Source organism: Trichechus manatus, unplaced genomic scaffold (genome assembly GCF_000243295.1).
Source record: "Trichechus manatus latirostris isolate Lorelei unplaced genomic scaffold, TriManLat1.0 scaffold00131, whole genome shotgun sequence".
In the NCBI taxonomy this organism is placed as follows: Eukaryota; Metazoa; Chordata; class Mammalia; order Sirenia; family Trichechidae; genus Trichechus; species Trichechus manatus.
This window is the reverse complement of record NW_004444067.1, coordinates 7,035,637-7,047,054: the sequence shown is the minus strand read 5'-3', so window position 1 is coordinate 7,047,054 and position 11,418 is coordinate 7,035,637. Positions and strand designations below refer to the sequence as shown.

The following is an 11,418-nucleotide window of genomic DNA, read 5'->3' as shown; positions in this document are numbered from 1 at the left end:
GGAGGGAGGGGGCGTGCAGGAGGGAGGGAGGAGAGCCAGCAGGAGGGAGGGAGGAGAGCCAGCAGGAGGGAGGGAGGAGGGCCAGCAGGGCGCTGGGCTGGCCTGCACCTGTGAACACTAAGCCCTCTCTGGGCGCCAGGCTCCTTCTGGAAGGAGCATCTCATTTACTCCCGAGGACAACCCTACAGGTGGCCACTGTTGTCAGACCCATTTTCCAGGTGGGCACAAAGGCACAGAAGGGGCTGGCCCGACCTGCTGTGAGTGGGGAGCAGGACCCGAGTGTAAGGAGACAGACTCGGGCCCGGCCGTAACTCTGGGGCCACGTGGCCACTCCCGAGCCTGGGTTCTCTCGGCTCCCATGCCCGCAGCCCCTGTCGGGCACTGCCTGGCCTGGGCATCAGGTGGGATGGCCACAGCCCCCAGTGTGAGGGAGCCCCTGCCGTGAGGGACCCCCACCATGAGGGACCCCCCGCCGTGAGGGAGCCCCTGCCTGGGTTTCTGCAGCTCTGCCTGGGAGGCATGGGGACGGGCACCTGAGCTGGTGTCCTCCACGCCCCATGTATGACTTTACCCTGACCAACCTCGGGGTGGGGGGGGATGGAGAGCAAGTGCCACACGTCCGTTTTACAGACAAAGAAACTGAGGCTCAGAGGCCGCAGTGGGGCAGTGGAAGAGCCCGGGCTCCTGTGCCCCCAGCCTTGGCTCCAGGCGAAGCCTCCTGAGGGCCCCCCAGGACACTGCTCCCCACCTCCTCCACCCCCTCCTCTTGGAGGTGCAGCCCAACGGGGCAGTGTGACCAGCAGCTCCACTTACAGGTGCCACTGTGGCCAGAGGGGCTGGAGAACTGCCAGGATCCGACAGTGCGGGTGTCAGCCCAGGAGGCCTGGCTGGAGTCCAAGACTGACCGCTCAGCTGTGTGGGTGCACTCTGGATCCCCACATCCTAGCGTCTTCCCCGGGGAGGATGCTCCCACACTTCTCTGACCGTCTGACCGGCCGTCTGTCCAATACATCTTCACAGAATACCCTCTCTGCCAGGCACTGGGGGGACCCCGAGACCCCGGCCCACTGCTGGGGAGCTGGCAGTCTCGTGGGAAGACAAGAGATAAACAAGCAGTTTGTCACACGAGTAAAGAGACACTCAGTCCGATGACGTCACACGGGATGACAAGCCCTCTAATGATGATGCGGCTCACAGGAGGGGCCTCTCCACGCACTGCCGGCCGAGCACTCCCAGCACCCTTCTCGGCAAGCTACTCAACTGCAGGGGTGAGGGGGTTCGTCTGTGTTGCTCAGTTCTGTGACAGCGTCTGGCGCACAGCAGGCACGCAGTGAGCCACTGCCGAACTAATTAACCTCTTATCATCCCCATTTTACAGAGAAGACAACTGAGGCACGGAGAGGTCAGGCCAGGTGCCCAAGGGCACACAGGCGTGAGTAGCAGAGCCAGGGTTAGGAGCTGGGCCGTCCGGCTTCAGGTCTGTGTAACTGCTTGCTGAGGGAGGCTGGGAACAGAGAGATGGGGTGGTGGAGGCGGATGCCCTGGGGGGATGAATTTTAGGCTGAGGTCTGAAGGATGAGAAAGAGCCGGTGGGTGAGGATCTGTGGAAGTGTGCCTGGCAGTGGGGACAAGTGAAAATGGTCTGGGGCAGGAGCTGGCCTGGGCAGTTCCAGGACCAGTCAGAAGCTGGTGGGGTTGCAGGGCTGGAGAGGGTGGAGAAGTAGGCGGGCCAGTGCGTGGGACCAGGAAGGAGCTGGGACTAGATCCTAATCCTGACCCTGTACCCGCCAGCACCCGCCCCTCCCTCCAGGGAGCAGACCAAGCCCCCTCAACAGACTGTGCCACGGTGGCCCCACACCCCTGGAGCCCGGCACACAGCAGGCATCAGCTAAGGGGACGGTTGCATCACCCTCACGTCCACACACAGACCTACATCCAGAACCCAGGGTAGTGTCGCACCAGACCTCAGATCCACAGCTAACAGAGAGGCAAACGACTCTGGGAAGCACCTCGCGAAGGCACCGCAGCAGAGAGCACCCACCAAACCCCCAGATCCACCCCAATTCTCCCCTCTGGCCCCACCTGGCCTAGAACAGACAGACGGACAGACAGCAGCACTTTCTGCCAGACACCGTTGTACATGATGTAGCAGCATTCCCCAATCATCACTTACAATGTCCCTCTTTTACAGATGGGGAGACTGAGGCACAGGGCTGGCCAGTTACAGTGCCTGCCCTGTGTTTAGGGGCCACGCTGAAGCGAAACGGCATGTCCTAGACTGTCATACTGTGTGATGCGGGCAGGGCTATGGGGCTGGGGGCCCGGGAACGCCTTCCCTCCTCTGGCCTCACTCAGGTTGGACGCCCACACCCCAACACAGCTCAGGCTCCCTTGTCTTTGGCCCAGGGTATCGGCTGACAGCTCCAGGGGGCCCTGGCCACTCGCACAAAGGAACATCCCTGCACCAGCCAGGTTCATGCCATGCTGGATGCCAACAGGCACAGAGGCCACGGCTGGGGCCAGGCATGCAGGCGATCGTCACCCTGCCACCTCTCCCTGGATGCCCCGGGGAGGGGGCTTACACGAGGACCTGGCTCCCACTCCATCCCCCAGGCCATCTGGGCCCCCTGGGCTGCTCTGGCTGAAGAGTCTGAGACCCTCCCTCTGCTTGTCCCCCGAACAAAGAAAGGCCGGCATCCTGACACCCAAAACTGAAACAAACATCACCCCTCACCCCCTCACAGGGAGGTGAGGACCAGGAGGTACGCCCACCTGTGGGGCTGGGCAGGGAGAAGGCATAGACTGTGCACGAGTGGAAATCAGAGCAGAAACTTGGGGACACCTGCAAACCCAACAACACCTACTGTTCACGTGGTCGCCTGGGATGGCCCCTAGACATCCTGCCCACACGCCAGCAGGCTCCGGCAACGTGGCCACCACAGAATACTAGAAACGGCCCATCTGTGCCTGTGCCAGGCGATGTGACAATAATGGAAGGAATGGGGAGCAGTGGGCAGAAGGAATAGGCAACGATGCTCAGGCATGGGGTGTCCTCCAGGGAGATGCTGAGTGCGTGGTGTGCTGCAGAAAATGAGGGACCAGGACACGTGGCCTCGCATGAGCCAACAGTCCAGGAACTGCAGAAAACTCCTAAGAGTGGGGTCCGTGGGTGGAAGGAGTGCGAAGGACTCCCACTGAAGACCCTACCATCTGGCTAGGTTAGTTTGCTGTGTGTTTCACTAAAGAAATTAGCCAGCTCAGGCCTGAGGATTGCAGCCACAGCCCAGGCAGACAGAACGCTGGCTGGCTCTTTTGTCCCCACGGTCCACCCCAGGCCAGCCGGCGTCATTCCGGCGCTTTGTTAGGATGCTAATCTTCGCCAGGCCTGGGGTGTGGGTCCGTCCACAGCACGCCGGCACAATTCTGTCTGGAGAGCTGGGTCAGCTTACAAAAGGCCCTTGTCTCCGCCGCAGCCCCAGGTCTAGTATTCACAGGGTCCGGCGGGGGCGGCCTTGAGTCCGGCCCTGATCCAGCCCCTCGCCAGCCCCTTCCCGCCCCCACCGGCACTCTAAGCGCAGTTCCCCCGACGGCCACCAGAGGCCCCCCTCCGCCCACAGACCAGAAGAGGCCCGCTCTCCCGGCTGACGCTCCCCCTCCCACAGGCTCGGTCACCCAGCCGGCAGCACCTGCGCCTCTAACCACCTGGAGGACCCGTGCCCAGTGGTCCCCAGATACCAGCCGCGGCAGATGCCCCCAGGGGCCCAGGGTCCACCAGCCAGGGGGCAGGGAGAGGGGGTCTGGCGGAGAATGCGTCGGCCGCGTCCCCCTCTGGGTGGTGGTGTTGGGGGTGGGGGGGCAGGAAACTTCAGAGCAGCCCTGGGCTTGACTGCAGGCTTGGTGGGTGAGGGCTCCACGCGCCCCCACCCCGGGCCGTGTCTCGGCTCCGTTAGCCCCAATCGGGCCCTAAGGCGGGGGCTTGGCTCTCCTGTCCCCTGAGCTTGAGAAGCCACCCTCAAGGCGTGCACCATAGGGGTGCAGCGACGCTCCCACTCCAAACCGGCAAGAGGGCAGGGGTGCGAGGGCAGGGGCGTGAGGGCAGGGGAGCGTGACAGGGGAGGCCGCCATGGGCGCAGGCACAGCTGCCGGGGGCCGGCAGGGGCGCCCCCCGGGCTGAGGGGCTGCGCCGACGCGGTTCCCGGAAGCTGCCTCCCCCGGACCTGTGGCTACGTCCCCGAGGGCCCCTCAACTCCTCCTCCCTCCCGGAGTCCTGGAGCCTCAATGTCCGAGCGCAGGTGGGTGCGGGGTGCAGGCGGCGCCTGGGCGGGTGTCCCTAGTTTGGGGGGACTGCAGGGCAGGAACTCCCAGGGATCTGCCTTGTCCATGAGCCCCTCACCTTGCGCGGCCAAGCCAGCTTAGGGTGCCAACAACCACAAAGGCGGGCCACAGGAGCGGACCCCAGCCCCAGGGGCTGCTCAAAAGAGGCCACTGCCCCCCCTCCCCGACAGCGGGGTTTCCATGCCGGCGGGATAGCTGGGCACTGGGTGTTGGGGGGCACTGGGGAGAGCGCGGGGTGCATCCGAGCCTGTAAGGGGGTCCGCACTCGGCTCAGGACAGAGTTTGGGGAAGAAAGACAAGGGTGGCCGCCCTGGAGGGGATAGGGGGCAGGGCCAACATCGTGCCCAGTGGGGGCGGGGAGGCCGGCGCCCACACCGCGCAGCCCTGGCTCGGGGTGCACCTTGCCACTCACCCTGGGAACCTCTCCGCGTGCCGCCGTGCCTCCCCACTGCTGGGGTCCCCTTCCTCATAAACCCACTGGTGGGATTTTCGACCGGGCGCCCCCATCCCACCGACTCCTGCGCTGTGAGCGCTCGGAGCGCACGCGTCCGGGGTGACCCCGCACCCCCTCCCCCGACCCGGGGGTCCGCCAACAGCCGGGGGCTCCTCCGTGCCCGGCCTCAGCGGTCCTGTTCGGGAAGAGGGTACAGGCGCGCGGGGTCCCCGAGTCCTGCCAGACTCCGAGTCCTGCCGGAGACTTCGAGTCCTGTCAAGGGGACTCCCAGTCCTGACGGGGACCTCGAGTCCTGTCAGCGCCCCCCTTCCCTCCGGCGCACTCACCACTCCCAGGCTGAGGTCCTCCGCGCGGGGCGCGGGCGCAGCGTAACCCCCGCGAGCTGCCAGCGCGAGCAGCAGCAGCAGCAGCGGCGGCAGCAGGAGCGGCGGGGCGCCGGGCACGGGGGGCAGCGGGGCGCGGGGTGCGTGGGGCGGCGGGCCGGGCCCCATTGCTCCGCTCCCGGTTCCGCGCTCCGCTCCGGAGGCAGCTGCCGCCGCACTGAGTCTAGCGCGCGCCGCGCTAGCCTCCAGGCGGCGGGGCGGGGCCAGGCGTATGCTAATATACGCTAATATATGCTAACGCCAGCGGCCGACACCGCCTCCCGCCTTAAAGGGCTGGCGCTTGCGGTCCGGAGCAGAGACCCGAGCCGGGCGCGCGGTGGGCGGGGGCCGGGGGCCGGGCAGAACCGCAGGGAGCGGACCGGCTCGGCCCCGCGTGCGCACGGGCGGGCTCGGCGCGGGGCCTGGATCCTGGTCTCCGCTGGGAGACCCCGGGACTGGAAGCCTGCAGCGCGCCCGGCAGGCTCGTGGTGGAGCTCGAGCTCCGCGCAGGACACGGCAGGGGCGGAGGAGCGAGCGAGTGGAGCGGGGGAGGGCTGGCGGACTGCGGACCCCTGCAGGCTTGGGGAGGGGCGAATATTAATAGCTTCGTAATTGAGTGCTTCCTGTGGCGGGCGCTTCACGTCTCCTCTAGCTGAATTCTCATATTTTAGGATGGAAACTATCGTTCCCATTTTGGAAATGGGAAACTGAGGCCCGGAGGTCACAAGTGGCAGAGCCAGGACCCTATAGCCAGCAGGGCGGTGGTCGAGGTAACAGTGTAGCCTGAATAAACTGCAAGCCCTACGGGTCAGGCTGCCCCGAAAGGTTCTCGGGGTGTGTGGGGGGGAGGGTGCCAATGCAATCCCCCCACCCATCCCCCATGACATGTTCGGTTTTTCCCCTGCGGGGCTCTCCAGGCCACTTCGCTGAAGTCACAGCTGTTTCTATGAGGACTGAGGTCTCTTTTTCGGACAGGGAAATTGAGGCCCAGGCACTTCCACTGGTTCACAGTGAGGCTGGGCTGAGGAAGGCGCAGGCCTGGCAGAGCCCCTCCTCAGCGTCCACTCCCCAGCTGTGACTCTGGCCCATCCAGTTACTCCCTGAGCCTCAGTGGACGCTTCTGGAACACGGAGATGCTGCACCTGCTCCCCGAGACACCCTGTCGACCCAGTGCCATCACCTGCACGAGGCACATCCTGATTCCTGGTCAGGTGCGGCAGGACAACTTGCTTACAAGTGGCAAACCCAACTCAAACTGGCTCTAATCCAGGAGATTTACTGGGTCATTGAACTGGGACCTCCTGGCCTTCAGGAAAGGCTCCATCAAATTGCACAACAATAAACTCAGAGGACGGCTTCTCTCTCTGAATCTCTGCTGGCTTCATCCTCTCCTTCCCACTGTCAGCCCTGCCTCCGGGAACACTTGTCTAAACCTATGCCAGTCAGCCAATTTGCACCCCACCCTGGCCACATGATTGGTCCAGGGATGGGCACATGACCCCATCATCCAATGGGACTTTGGCTTGAACTAGAGTCTTTCTCTGGGCTGGGCTTGCAGAACTGGAAGGATGTGGATTGTAGCTGTCCTGGGCCATGTGTGTGTTTCTGTGTGGACGTGTGTATGCTTGTGCGTTACTGTGTGCATGTGTATGCAGAAGCACAGAAAAAGAACTGACCTGGGTGATGATCCTGTTGCACGCAGCCCTGAGTCTACACCTGCTGTGCTTTGTCCCTGAACCCTGTGCCTGTGCTGGGGTGGGGGTGGGGATTGATTGTCCGGATCCTGGGAGGATACTGCACCCTCTGCAGCTCACTCTCCAGGGCACTGGCTGTGATCTGCACCCTCTGCAGCTCACCCTCCAGGGCACTGGCTGTGATCTGCACCCTCTGGGGCCTCCTGTCCTTCCTGGCCCCGATCGTTGGCCATACCTGGAACACGGCCTAATAAATCACTTCAGTGGGGTGCTCTGCTCAGGGTCTGTTCAGGGGAGTCAGAGATGCCCTCAGCCCTCTCTGCAAGATTCCAGTTTCTTACCAGGAGGAAGTGTTCCTCCTAATCTATTAAACTAGCTGCTGTTGAGGTGATCCCAACTCTTGGTGACCCCATGTGTGTCAGAGTAGAACTCTGCCCCACAGGGTTTTCAGTGGTTGATTTTTTGGAAGTAGATTGCCAGGCCTTTCTTTTGAGGCGCCTCTGGGTGGACTCAGACCTCCAACCTTTCGGTGAGCAGCCGAGTGCGTTCACTGTTTGCACGACCCAGGGAATAAAAGCCAGGGTTCTGTATTGCATCAAATCCAAGACGCACACTGTTTTCTATATTGCTTAGAAGGAAGAAACGCTGCCAAGGAAACGGACATGCCGCTCTGTCATCTACAGATTTCATCTCCGGCAGGTTGAAAGAGCTTTCTTGGACTTAATGAGACCGAGTTTATCATGAATCACTCTTGAGCGTGCAATGAAAGGATGACATAAGGAGAACAGATGGGTGACTATGCCTGGACACCTCAGCCGTCTGAAGCTCCTGAACTCTGGACAGGTCAAGATCTGGGTCTTTCTCCACATTATCATCTTCTGGGCTATCAAGAGTACTGAGGAAATGAAGCTGTTTCCTAAAATAGTTCATAAAGAATTCTAGCTGCTGGGCCAGGCTCTCGGCCTGCCTTTGCCCCACCAGGGATGCAGCCGAGCAGGTCTAACCCTCTCACTCTGCGCCACGCAGCTCTTCCAGACGTTCAGGCTGCTTCGTGGGCTCTGGAATTGTCTTCCACAGCCCTACAGTGGGCTGAATGGTGGCCCTTAAAACATACCTGGAACCTGTGGATGGAATCTTTTTGGAAAAAGGGTCTTTGCAGATGTAGTTAACTTAAGGATCTCGAGATGAGGTCATCCTGGATGAATGAAGCCCTAAATCCAATGACACACAGGAGATTTAACAGAAGAGAAGGAGGCAGAGATGGAGTCATGCGGCCACAAGCCAAGGGACACCTGGGCCACCAGAAGCTGGAAGAGACAAGGACGGATCCTCCCCTAGAGCCTTCGGAGAGAGCACGGCCCTGCTGCCACCCTGAATTTGGACCTCTGGCCTCCAGAACCGAGAGATAGTGCAGCCCACACTTGAGGAGTGGGGAGTTATGCTCCACCTCCTCAAGGGGGGAGTGTCTACATCTATCACTTGTGATTCTTCTGCATGGGAGATGTCTCTTCTCCCTCATTCATTTATTCAATCATGTAGTTATATCGATGTGCACTGGTGGACATTTATTGTGTATTTTGGGTCATAATCCAATCTTTGTTGCTCAGATTGTTTCAACTTTGGCTGCTGGGCCCCTTAGACATACCCCCATCACTGGTTTTTTTTGTTTTTGTTTTTGTTTTTTTTTTTTTTTTTTGAGCACTTCCTTCCTTTCTAGAACGACAAAATGCTTCAAGTTCAACTTGCGTATTCCCGGTCCAAGTCTTAGATTCAGCCATTTCTTCAAGGAGCCCTGGTTCTCTTTACTGGACAATGGTGTTAGAAACCAAGATTTGGGTGTTAGGTGTGCTCATTGCTACTGGAGTGTTGTTGTTTCTAGACCATCTAAACTGACATACACACGCCTATAAATATAACTGCCTGGGTCTATATTGAGATCAACATGATTTCTCCAACCCCAGTCCATCACATGGACCAGTCCAGCCATCTCCCTGGATGTCACTCTGCCTCCCCCCACCTTCTTCACCTCCTCTTCTCATCAATGCCCAAGCCCTCGGGGGAACAGCTTCCTAATTTCTCAGGAATCTAACCACTGCCGTGTCCTGTCTGCCACTTTCTCTTCCTGCCCAGTGTTGCTGATGGAGGTGACTGCAATGTCACCTCATCTGCTCCCAGTCCTCCCCCCTTCCACTTCCCAACCACACCCAGGGAACTTATACAGCACACAGCTGGTGCTCCCTACTCTCTCTCACTCTGCTTTTCTGTTACTCCCAGCAGTCTGAACTTGGCATACAGCAAGTTCTCAGTTAAGTGAACAAAGGCTGGGGGAGAGTCCCACCCCTCAGATGTCCCTTCACTCAGTGCTGGGCCCCTCCTGTGGGCCTGGCACCATCCCAGGCACTGGGGACAAGCAGTGAAGGAAGCAAAGTTGCTGTGTTTGTAGAGATGATACCACTCCTGCATTCATGGTGATCCAAAGAGACTCGCTGTTGGACGTTTGCTCCCGCTTTTGCCCAATTTTTTGAAAGTCTTGGAGGACCGGTGTACTTAAAAAGTAATTTGGGCTATTTCTAACACGGTAAGGGAAGCTGTCGGCCTACTTCATCTGCAGTCTAGCAACCTGGCACACGGTCGTCAGAGGAGACAGCTCAACTTAGTTCTGCACAGCTTGGAAGTCGTAACGCACAAGAAGTCACAAGTGTTTTCTCAAATCCTCCATGGCAAGGTTCTGACTTTCATGCTTCCCTGATCTGTCCCAGCTGAACAGCTGATGAAGTTTAATCAAAGCAACTTTTCACCCATCTGAAGTGAGCTGTGGGCTCCCCCCGCGTTGTTTCTACCGGAGAGATAGGGCCGCCTGTACTTCCCAGATAATCCCTTAGCGCAGCTGGAGAAACACAAGTGAGACTCTGTGGGTTTACGAACTTTGGGGATTCTGACGCCTTAGTGAGACGGACGGGTTCACGCTGGACGTGAAGCTTCAACAAACCTGTAGGGGTCCTCAGCCTGGGGGGCAGCTGCAGAGAACGCCACATCCACGCTCGTTCGGGTTCCCACCCAGGTTTGCAAGATGTGGCCCACACGGCAGGTAACTGACTCATGGGGCCAAGGGGTGGGGGGATCGAATGCCTGGCAGTTCCAAGGCCCAGTGTCCCCACACCGTCTTCTAGTAACAGCACCCTAATATGCTCTTAGGAGTTGACCAGTCCTCACTGGGGACATCAGGGGGCTGGGCTGCCCTTAGCCCAGGGGTGAGTGACCCAGCTGTGCTGACTGAAAGCCCAGTCCCTGGAATCTGAATTCAACAGAGGTGAAAAAGTCTGAGAAGGGCTGGAGGTCATTTGTTCTGAGGCGTTGAGACTCTGGTTGAATGGTTGCTGATGGGCCATCCCTGCTCTGGGGACGTGGCTCCCTGATGGCTAACGACGGTGAACATTTCCTCTTGTATGGATTGACCATTTGCGTATCTTCTCTGGATAAACATATATTCACTTTTGTCCATTTTTAAACTGGGTTATTTGTCTCGTTATCTAGTTCTAAGAGCTTTTTATATATTCTAGATACAAACCCCTTGTCAGATATGTGATTTGCAAAATCTTTCTTGCATTCTGTGGGCTGTCTTTTCCTTTCTTTATGGTGTTCTTGGAAGCATAAAAGTTTTAAATTTTGATGAAGTCCAAATTATCTGTTTTTTTCTCGCTTGTATCTAAGAAATCACTGCCTAATCCAAGGTCACACAGATATATGCCTATGTTTTCTTCTAAGAGTTTTACAGTTTTAGTTCTTTGACACAGTGAGTTGAGTTTAGAGTATGGTGTGAGGTGGACCCTTCTGTATGTGGATATTCAGTTTCCCCAGCACTGTTCGTTGAGAAGACTGTTCTTTTCCTTACTGAATTGCCGTGGCACTCTCCTTGAAAATCTAGGTGCTCAGTTCTGTTTCATCCATCTGTGTCTATTCTTATGTTAGTACCACATTGTCTTGATTATGGTAGCTCTGTAGTAAGTTTTGAAACTAAGAAGTCCTCCAACTTTTTTCTTTTACAAGATTGACTATTCTGGTTACAAATGTTTCTTAAACAGACTCATAAAAGCAATGCTGTGGTAAGGCTGTTGAAGAGGCCCTTTGACACCTGGTGGGTGGTTATAACCCTCCTGGAGGGCAATATGGCTACACTCTGCCCATCACAAACGCCACCCACTTCTGAGACTTTACGCCAGGGGGTCGGCAAACTTCAACTTGTGGGCCACATCTGACCTGCTGCCTATTTTTGTATGGCCTGTGAGCTAAGAATGGGTTTTACATTTTTAATTGGTTGGAAAAAAAAAATCAGAAGAATATTTTGTGAAACACAGAAATATGAAATTCAAATGTTAGTGTCTATAAATACAGTTTTACTGGAACGCAGCCTCACCCATGCGTTCACTTATTCTCTCTGGCTGCTGTCGTGCTACAACGGCAGAGTCAGGTAGTTGCTATGGAAACTATGCTTTGAAAATCCTAGAATATTTACTATCAGGCTCTTCGCTGAAGAAGTTTGCCGAGCCCTGCTTCTTGCTAAAGCTGTTTGTGA

General features: G+C 57.9%; 1 protein-coding gene across 1 annotated transcript in view; it reads right to left on the bottom strand.

Annotated features, from left to right (window-relative positions):
• Positions 1 to 5,202, bottom strand: part of MMP17 (matrix metallopeptidase 17) — a 21,324-nt gene extending 16,122 nt beyond the window's left edge. Inside the window, exon 1 of the mRNA XM_004385051.2 lies at positions 5,116 to 5,202. The gene's annotated coding sequence lies outside the window, so the exon portion shown is untranslated. The remainder of the gene's footprint in view (positions 1 to 5,115) is intronic.
• Between the last annotated feature and the right edge of the window lie 6,216 nt (positions 5,203 to 11,418).